At 53.9% G+C, this 10000-nt stretch overlaps 1 protein-coding gene across 2 annotated transcripts in view; it reads right to left on the bottom strand.

Annotated features, from left to right (window-relative positions):
• The window catches only part of LOC147032753 (differentially expressed in FDCP 6-like), a 213829-nt gene that overhangs the window by 36689 nt on the left and 167140 nt on the right, over positions 1-10000 (bottom strand). The gene's annotated exons all lie outside the window — the stretch shown is intronic.

The following is a 10000-nucleotide window of genomic DNA, read 5'->3' as shown; positions in this document are numbered from 1 at the left end:
GGGGAGGGAGTATGCCCCCTTGAGGCGAGTCACGACCAGGTGAGTTCGGTCGTGCTTTGCGAGGTTGAGAGGAGGAGTGCTGTGGACAGGTGCACGGAAAGCTTGGGGGGTATAGAGGCCCCGGAGACTCTTGTGGGGACACGAATCCCCAGTGTGGTTGTCCCTGTGTGTGTGGTGCAAGGTGTGAGTGCGTCCCCGTGTGTGGAAGCGACCCCGTGTGTGAGTGGTGTGGTGGCGATGGTGCCGGAGTACGTGCTTCCCAGCACGCCGTGTGTGATGTGAGGCACCGCGGTTGAGTGCCCCCACGTGTGTGGGTGAGGCACCGTGTGTGAGTGAGGCCGTGTGTGTGGATGAAACGGCCAGTGTGGATGAAACACCGCGGTTGAGTGCCCCCGCGTGTGTGAGGCACCGCGGGTGAGTGAGGCCGTGTGTGTGGATGAAACGGCCAGTGTGGATGAGGCACCGCGGTTGAGTGCCCCCGCGTGTGTGGGTGAGGCACCGTGTGTGAGTGAGGCCGTGTGTGTGGATGAAACGGCCAGTGTGGATGAAACACCGCGGTTGAGTGCCCCCGCGTGTGTGAGGCACCGCGGGTGAGTGAGGCCGTGTGTGTGGATGAAACGGCCAGTGTGGATGAGGCACCGCGGGTGAGTGCCCCCGCGTGTGTGAGTGAGGCACGAGTGAGTGGAAGGCCGCGAGTGAATGGAGCACCACGTGTGAGTGGTATGGTTTATGCAAGGGAGACCGTGTGTGTGAGAGAGCGGTATGTGAGGGAGATGTCGGTTGGCATGCGGGAGCACGCAGCCGCGTCTCCCGGTGTGAATGTAATGGAATGGAGTGTGAGCGTCGTAACACGCAGGTGTGCGTGGGTGGAATGGAGGCGACGACGGAGACATGTGAAGAAAGAAAGCCGAGTAGCGGCTGTAGTTGTTTCGGGGACCGTGCCGGGTTCACCCAGCAGTGAGCACGAGGTCCGTGCTGTGCAACGCACGAGGCCGCCACGTGCTCGCTTGCGAGAGTGAAGTCCCGGTCCGGAAACGCACGCGGTGTATTTGCCGATCCCGCGGACGGACAAAGTTTAGGCAGGATTATGGATTTGGACCGGACGGGTTCTCCACGCGATCGTGTGTGTTAAGCTCCAACGGGCAAAGCACATGTGTTCGCGTGGGGAACCCCTCGAGACGTGGGGCTTGTTGTTTTTTTTATGCGCACGGTGACGTCATGGCTGCACGTGGGGTTGGAATCCGGCAGGAGGGGTATCCCTGCCGGATGGTACCGTCCAAGGAGGGACGAGGTACACGTGCTGCTGCATGACGTCACGGGCAGGTGCAAAGTGCGCGAGTTGCCGCGCTGGTGATGCTCATGAAAAACAAAAAAAAACAAAAAAAAAAACAACAAGCCTCACTTTCGGGTGCACAGGATTCCTGGGCAAGGGGTGGAAGACCCCCTTACCAGGGCACAGGATGGAAACTAGTTAGGGGGAAGGGTTAGCTTAGACCGACTTCATGGGGCAGGGGTAAGTCCTCATGGAGTCCATGGAATGGATTAGTTAGAGGGATTGTAGCGAGATTTAGGTTGGGAAATTGATTTTTGGGACATTTGAGGACATGGACAGACTTGTGAATGTGTAGAGGGGACGTAGCTTAGCTACGTAGTATTAAATGGAACGTGCTATAGTATAAGGGACGACGTGGGAGCACGAGTTAGTTAGGGGATGTAGTTAGAAGGATGGCAGAGTTCAGCGGTGTGTGTGTTGAAGAGTTGGTGAGTTGAGAGGTGAGTACTTGGTGAGTGGGTGAGGCCAGCGGGTCTGTGTGAGTGGAGCGAATGGGGACTGCATGGTGCGATGAGTGATTGGGGGGAGGAGTGACTCCCGCCCAAGGGACCCCGGGGTCAGTGTAGACTGAGTTAGGGGGTTAGTCAAATTGAAAAATGGAGGCCGTTTTGTTGTTGGTGGGAAAGTAGGCTCGAAACCCATTTGGAGGGGTGCAAGAGCCCTGTTGACGGGCTGGGAGCGTGGCTGCGAAAGGTGAGTATCGCTGAGTGGGTACCCTGGGCACCAGGCTAGTCGGCCGTGGTAGGCCAAGGGCCCATGGGGGGCCGGGATAGCGTAGTGGGCACGGGTGCGCCTGCTTGGTGCGGGGGCCCCGGGCGCCATTAGCCGCGTGGGCAGTGTTGTGGGCACGGGTGACCCTCGGAAAGGGGCCCGGGGAGCCAGCCTGCCACGTGTGCGTTTCAGGGGAGGTGCCATGGGAGGCACTCCCCGGTGTTAGGGAGCTGGTAGGCTCGGAGGCAGTGTAGTGCCCGGGGGTGCCATAGCGGGAGATTCGGCAGAGGGTCGTGCCTGCCAAAGGGAGCCACGTGTCCCAGCCATGAGACCGTGTGAGGGCACGGAGAGAAAATTGGGGGGCGAGGCCCGAAATTGTGAGGACACCAACACAGGCGACGGGAATCTGGGTTGTTAGAACCAATAGTTTAAGCGAGAGGCGCTTGTTGAAGCCCCGGGGTAGTTTAACAGTTAAATGGTTAGGGTAGATTAGGAGATGTACCCCTCCGCACCATCCATCCTCTCGCTCTCGTTGTGGGCCGCTGGACCCACTTTGTGTTTTAAATCGCTGAAGTCTGGGGAGGCCATTCTGAGGCTTCGTTGGGCCTCGACACAGGACGCTAGCTCTCCCTTATTCCCCTCCGGGAAGGGAACGTAGGGGTTGTGGGAGTAGGCGAGGTGACAAGATAGGTTAGCCGAACAAGGACAGTACAGGGGGTTAGGGGACGATTTATAGTGGGGAAGTAAAAAGAAAAACAATAAAAAAATAAGTTGGGGCTAAATTGGGGTTTGACAAATTAAGGGAGTGGGTATGTACAGTGACAGCAAAGGCGAGAGGTGGGAGGGAGACAGGTAGGTAGGTCCGAGCCCGCCTTCCAAGTGGCCAGCACCACCGCACTCCCTCCACTGAACGGCAAAGGCTGGCCAACTTCATCGGCTGGCCGTGTTTTGCTTCAAGGCCTGTGCCGGCCACTTCATCTGCTGGCTGTTTTTCTTCAAGGCCTGTGCCGGCCAGTTCATCTGCCGGCTGTGTTTGCCTGCAGCGGCCTTCTTCTGCGGGCTGTGTTTGCCTGCTGCCTTTGCCATGCCATGCCCACTGCCCCTGTTCACCAACCCCGTTCAATTTTTGCTTTGCCCCCCCCCTGTTCATTTCCATGTGCGCCAGGATCCGCAAGGCAACAGTTTGCAAGCTGCGAGAACTGCCCTGTTGGCAGCTACAACACGGGCCTGCAGTGGCGGCCCGTGCACCGTGTTTGTGTTCATCCATCCATTCGTTGTGTTCATTGCGTGTGCCACTTGAGCAGCCCATGCACCGTTGTGGTTCACTGCGTTCAGTTCAAAAGGGAAGGCCGTGGACTGCGTGTGAGCAGCCGGCCACGTTCCCTGTCACCTGCATTATTTGAGTCAGAGATTGCATGCGAGCAGCCTGGCTCCCTGCTAACTGCTTTCTTTTTGCAGAGTTCAGTGATCCTGGGCCATGGTTTAGTGTAAAATTTGTAAGTTAAGGTTAAGATGTACTGTAAATATGAGTGCGCCCCCGGCATGTCTGTCTTAGCGCCGGCAATTTTATTTTAGTCGTCCGTGTGAGTGAGTTTGTTTGGGTAGTTACTCAGCCCTCAGGTTATTTATTTTGGGGACACGAATACCATGCATGTCGCACTCAGGGATCCGTAGGTAAAATGTACTAGGGGAAAACTACACATGATGGCACACGAAAATTTGACGACTCGGGACGAGTCTGTAAAAAGGGGAGGGGGTGGTGTTGTGGTTGACGAAATTCACAAACCACCATTCAGGTCCCTTGGGTGAGATATCTCGGTAAGTATATGTGTAGTTAGGCCCAAACCCGTTGTCTAGAGGGAATAAATGTCATTCATGCGGGCTGCGACTCTTCAGGATAGCCGTTTTTCTTTTACTATCTTTATTTTGGACCAGCCGCCATTATTACCACCACCAACCACGTCTCAACAGCCATCACAACAACCACCAACCACAACGCCGCTTCACAACCACAACCACAACGCCGCTTCACCACAACCGCCACGACCTTTACCGTCACAACTTGCCACCATCGCATCACCGTCATCTCGCGCCACTCGTGGGCACCGATGCTGGACTCGTGCGGGGCGCGCACCGAGCAGCGTGTTCAAAAACATCACGGACTTTCCGCAGAAAAACGGATCAAAAACGACTCACGCCCACTTTTGTTCCGTCCAATCGGTGAGCGAGGGGCGGTTTGGCCCCGCCTCCAGGGCGTTGGAGGGCGGTCGCTATATGCAAATTCATGGATCAAAAAGCATTCACGCCCACTTTTCCTCGGGCCAATGGGGAGCCAGGAAGAGAGGTGAAGGGTCGGAGGCAGAGGGTCAAGGGTAAAAGAGCGAAGCCACGGGGCTTATATAAACGGGAGTTCAGTTGGAAGTTGAGGAAGAGTTCAGTTGGAAGTTGAGGAAGAGTTCAGTTGGAAGTTGAGGAAGAGTTCAGTTGGAAGTTGAGTAGGAGTTGAGTTGGAAGAGAGTGGAGTGTGCGGAATTCAAGAAAGTCGTCGGAGCTGGAAAGAAGTGGTACTAGTCGGAGTGAAGGGGACGGAGCTGTGGAGAGGTGACGGCGGCGAAGGCGGACGAGGGGGTGCTCGCGTCGGTGCCGGGAGCGGCACAGGGAGAGGCCAGAAACGCGACCGAGGTCGAGGAGGAGACGCTCGCCGCGGGACCCGAGACAGGGTTATATCCTCCTTTCCCCGAGCATCAGCAACCCCCTCCTGTTTCCCCCCGCGCTGAGATAGTGCGACAAAGGGGGCCCCCTTCCCACCCCCCACCAGACACTGTCCGCGAGGCCCGCGGAGTTGAGGCACCACCGCCGCTCCGCGTCTCATCATCAGACGGGTAGGCCCGACACGGTCTCGGCCCCAGGCCTGCCTACCCCCCTCATCCTGGAGGGTGGTTCTCTTTCCTTTTGCTTTGGGAATATGTGTTGTCGGCGCCGTCTGTGAAGTAAAATTGTTTAAGTGTTGCCGTGTGCCCTGTAGTCGGATAGATCTGCATTGTTGCATTTGCTTTTTGTGTAATATTGCATTGTCTTCTTCTTTTACATGTGCTTTTGGTGGAATTGTACATGTGTGCTTTCCGTTCATCGCGAAATAAATGTGCTTATTGTTGAACTGTTTTCCCGCTTCGCTTCGTCATTTCTTTCATTGAATCCCCATCTTGCTTCACGTAAAGGGTTGGTCGTGGGCTAAGACGCCCGATAATTAATCGAACCGTCAAGGCCGACGAATAACACCTCTCGGTTATCCCGATAGTACGGAACGGGTCGCTTAAGTGGCCCGTGTCCGAAGTCGACCTGCGGCGAGGTGCGATCGCCCGGTCTACCCTCCGTGTGGGTACTTAGGTAGGTCGAATTTGGCGAGCAACCCTATCCCACGCGGGGGCCGATTGGCACGATCGCGGCGAGACCGAAAGGTCCACCCGTGACTGGTTCCCGGCGTTAGTCCGAGAGGGTCACGACTGGATTGTCCGTCTGGTGGGCGACGTGCCGCGATTCGAGTTACGTGGCCGTCAGCACGCCGGCGGGCGCGAATCCGTAACACTGGTGTCAGGAGTGGGATACAAACTCATCGCCCTCCTCGCGGCACTGGTATCGGAGAACGGGAAAACGGGCTCTCCTGTCTCCAGCTAAATTCACGGGAATCGGTCCAGGGGTGAGAGAAGCGACCCCCGATTCCCTCCAAATTACGAGCGTGCTAAATTAACCCTTTACGAGAAATAAGATGGCGTCTCAAGGCGAGCGGGAGCCGGGGGTATTAGGTATGTGTCGTCATGTAGGATCCATGGCCCAGGTCGGTTCTTTTTATAATTATAACCCCACCACTAACTGTGGTCAGTGGGAGCGGCTTGAGCACGAACTTTGCCGGCAAACGGAGTCGCACAATGGCAGCACGGAGCGGGCTGATATTAATGGCACAGCACGAGGCGTGAGCTCCCAGTCACCGGTTCAAGGCACGTGGTCACGGCATGTGCCATGGCAGGCGTGGCAGGATGACTATGCGAGCATTGGCAGGCTTCAGGCACAATTGGGGGATGTCTTGGAAAAGGTGAAGCGTTATGAAGAATATATCGAGGAGGTGCAACGTGGAGTGGACGAGTCACAACGGCACGCAGACGCGCTTCAGAAAAATTACGTGTACGGGGGGACACAGCGATTGGACGATTACTGGAACGAATTCGGTGGCAAAAACATGACTTGGCCAATAGAGTCGACAAATTACGTGGGAAAAAGAATTTGGTAGTGTTTTATACCCGTCAGTTGGAATATGCGAAGAGCAAACTGAACAAAAGAATAGAGGAACAGCAGATTGGTATCTCCCAGGAAAGGAAACAATGGGAGGAAGAATGGAAAACCGAGCTCGAAAAGAAACAAAAGGAGCACGACTTGGAAGTAAAACAATTAATGGAAAAATTATTGGAGCAAGCAAGGCGGTTCAAAGAACTGGAGGAGAGAGTGAGGGAAATACAGTTGGAGGAGAAAAAATGTGAACACGATGGGGAGTTGGAACAATTGAAGGAAGAGATAAGAACAGGCAATCAGGAAAGAGAAAGCCTAGAATGGAAGATAAAAAGAGGAGAGAGACAGCTCGAGGAAAGGGCGGAGGAATTGCTGGAAAAGTCAGAACAGTTCGAAGAACTGCAGGGAGAATTGAGGGAGGAAAGAGAAAGGAAAACAAAGCTCGAAAAGGAAAAACGCGAACAAGATGGGGAATTGGAACTACTGAAGCGAGAGGTAAGGGCAAGCCAGTTTAAAAGAGAAATCCTGGAAGGGGAGATTAGAATGGGAAAGGAATGGCAGAAAAAAACTAAATGAATACAGTAAAAAAAGGGACGAATTGAGGAGAGAAGCGGTGGAAAGAAGAGATGAAATGAGTGAAGGAGCACGCAAATTGAGAAAGGAATTAGAAACAAAAACGTCTGAGATACTGAAACACGAAAACAAAGAGAGGGAATTACAAAACGAGTTGAGGATGGTGAGAGAAGAAAGAACGACAACAGAGAATGAAAGTTAAGGAACCACACTGTACAGATCGAACAGCTGGAAGCGAAGGCCAGATTAAAGAATGAGGAACAAGAAAGAGTACTGAAAGAACAAGGAATGAGACAGGAGAAGGAAATCAGCCAACTGAAGGAAACCACGAGATTGCAGAATGAGATGCAAAAAAGAGTAATGAAGGAAGAACAAATAAGACAGGAGAAGGAAGTCAGCCAACTGAAAGAAATAACGAGATTGCAGAATGAGGAACAAGAAAGAGTACTGAAAGAACAAGGAATGAGACAGGAGAAAGAAATCCATCAATTAAAGGAAACTATGAGATTGCAGAACGAGGAACAAGAGAGACAGTGGAATAAAAAACTGAAAGTGTATGAATTTGAAACTGAACGACAAAAGGAAAAAAATAGGTTGGAATACGAGGAGAAGTTGAAGGAGCAAGGAATGAAGCAGGAAGGAGAAATCAGGAGATTGAAGGACACAAGGAGATTGGAGAGGGAAGAACGAGAGGAACAATGGAATAGAAAACAAAAAGAACATGAATCTGAGGTTGACCAATTGAAAGAAAGGCTGAGGCTGGAGTACGAGGAGATAGACAAAGAACAGCGAATGAAACACAAAATGGAGATGAACCAAATGAAGAAAACCATGAAACTGGATAAGGAAGGACAGGAGAGGAAACGAGGAAGAGTAGTGAGAGAACAGCGAATGAAACACAGGAAGGAAATGAGCCAATTGAAAGAAACAATGAGATTGGAAAACAAAGAGCAGGAGGCACAGTGGGAGAGAAAACAACAACTATATGAGTGTGAAATTGAACAACTAAAACGGAGAGCGAAACTGGAGTCAACGGAGATTGAGGAGCTCCGGAGGGAGAACGAACAGCTAATGGGGCTCAGAGAGAAAGAACGACTCAGATGGGAAGGAAAAAGGAACCAGGAAGAGACAGAAATAAGGAACAAGGAGAGAAAATGTATAGAGACACGGAGACAAGAGACGAGGTGAAAGGAATTGCGAGGGAGAGAAGAGAACAATTAAGACGGAAAGCAAGGATGAGGTACGCAGAGATCGTGAAAGAGCAAGGAGTGAAAAACAGGGAAGGACGGGAGCGACTGAAGGAGAAAGCAAGGTTGACCTACATAAAGATAAGGGAAAGACGCCAGAAAGAAGCAGAGACCAATAGACAAGAGGAGACGACAGAAAGAATAGAATGTATAGAGACACGGGAGATAGAGGGTGAATTGGACAAGGTTAGTGACGCACACACACACACAGAGGTAGTGGAGGACCATGAGGGGGAGCTGGCTGACTGGGTGGAGGCCCAGTGCGAGCAGCTGGATGGCCTCCTCCAGGAACGAGGGGAGCGAGTATGCCCCCTTGAGGCGAGTCACGACCAGGTTAGTTAGGGGATGTAGTGAGGAGGATGGCAGAGTTCAGCGGTGTGTGTGTTGAAGAGTTGGTGAGTTGTGAGGTGAGTACGTGTACATGTTGAGTGAGTGAGGCCAGCGGGTCTGTGTGTATGGAGCGAATGGGGAATGCATGGTGCGATGAGTGATTGGGGGGAGGAGTGACTCCCGCCCAAGGGACCCCGGGGTCAGTGTAGAGTGAGTTAGCTGGGTTAGTCAAATTGAAAAATGGAGGTCGTTTTGTTGTTGGCGGGAAAGTAGGCTCGAGACCCATTTGGAGGGGTGCAGGAACCCTGTTGACGGGCTTTGGAGCGTGGCTGCGAAAGGTGAGTATCGCTGAGTGGGTACCCCGGGCACCAGGCTAGTCGGCCGTGGTAGGCCATGGGCCCATGGGGGGCCGGGATAGAGTAGTGGGCACGGGTGCGCCTGCTTGGTGCGGGGGCCCGGGGCGCCATTGACCGCGTGGGCAGTGTTGTGGGCACGGGTGACCCTCGGAAAGGGGCCCGGGAAGCCAGCCTGCCACGTGTGCGTTTCAGGGGAGGTGCCATGGGGGGCACTCCCCGGTGTTAGGGAGCTGGTAGGCTCGGAGGCAGTGTAGTGCCCGGGGGTGCCATAGCGGGAGATTCGGCAGAGGGTCGTGCCTGCCAAAGGGAGCCACGTGTCCCAGCCATGAGACCGTGTGAGGGCACGGAGAGAAAATTGGGGGGCGAGGCCCGAAATTGTGAGGACACCAACACAGGCGACGGGAATCTGGGTTGTTAGAACCAATAGTTTAAGCGAGAGGCACTTGTTGAAAGCCCCGGGGTAGTTTAACAGTTAAATGGTTAGGGTAGATTAGGAGATGTACCCCTCCGCACCATCCATCCCCTCGCTCTCGTTGTGGGCCGCTGGACCCTCTTTGGTTAGATCACCGAACTCTGGGGAGGCCATCCTGAGGCTTCGTTGGGCCTCGACACAGGACGTTAGCTCTCCCTTGTTCCTCTCCGGGAAGGGAATGTAGGGGTTGGGAGTAGGCTAGGTGACACGATAGGTTAGCCGAACAAGGACGATAAAGGGGGTTAGGGGACGATTTATAGTGGGGAGTTAAAAAAAAAGAAAAAAAGTTGGGGCTAAATTGGGGTTTGACAAATTAAGGGAGTGGGTATGTACTGTGACAGGCAAAGGCGATAGGTGGGAGGGAGACAGGTAGGTAGGTCCGAGCCCGCCTTCCAAGTGGCCAGCACCACCGCACTCCCTCCACCAACCTCCACTGAACGGCAAAGGCTGGCCAACTTCATCGGCTGGCCGTGTTTTTCTCCAAGGCGGAGGCCGGCCAACTTCATCGGCAGCTGTTGTTTTGCTGCAAGGCCTGTGCCATCGGCTGGCCGTGTTTTGCTTCAAGGCCTGTGCTGGCTGGATCGTCTGCAGCTGCTGTGCTGCAAGGCCTGTGCCGGCCCACTTCATCTGCCGGCTGGCTGTTTTTCTTCAAGGCCTGTGCCGGCCAGTTCATCTGCGGGCTGTGTTTGCCTGCTGC

The sequence above is a fragment of the Eptatretus burgeri genome, chromosome 2 (genome assembly GCF_056783735.1).
Source record: "Eptatretus burgeri isolate ZD-2024b chromosome 2, Ebu_testis_v1, whole genome shotgun sequence".
Lineage (NCBI taxonomy): Eukaryota > Metazoa > Chordata > Myxini > Myxiniformes > Myxinidae > Eptatretus > Eptatretus burgeri.
The sequence above is the reverse complement of the archived record's forward strand: the minus strand, read 5'-3'. Positions and strand labels throughout refer to the sequence as shown.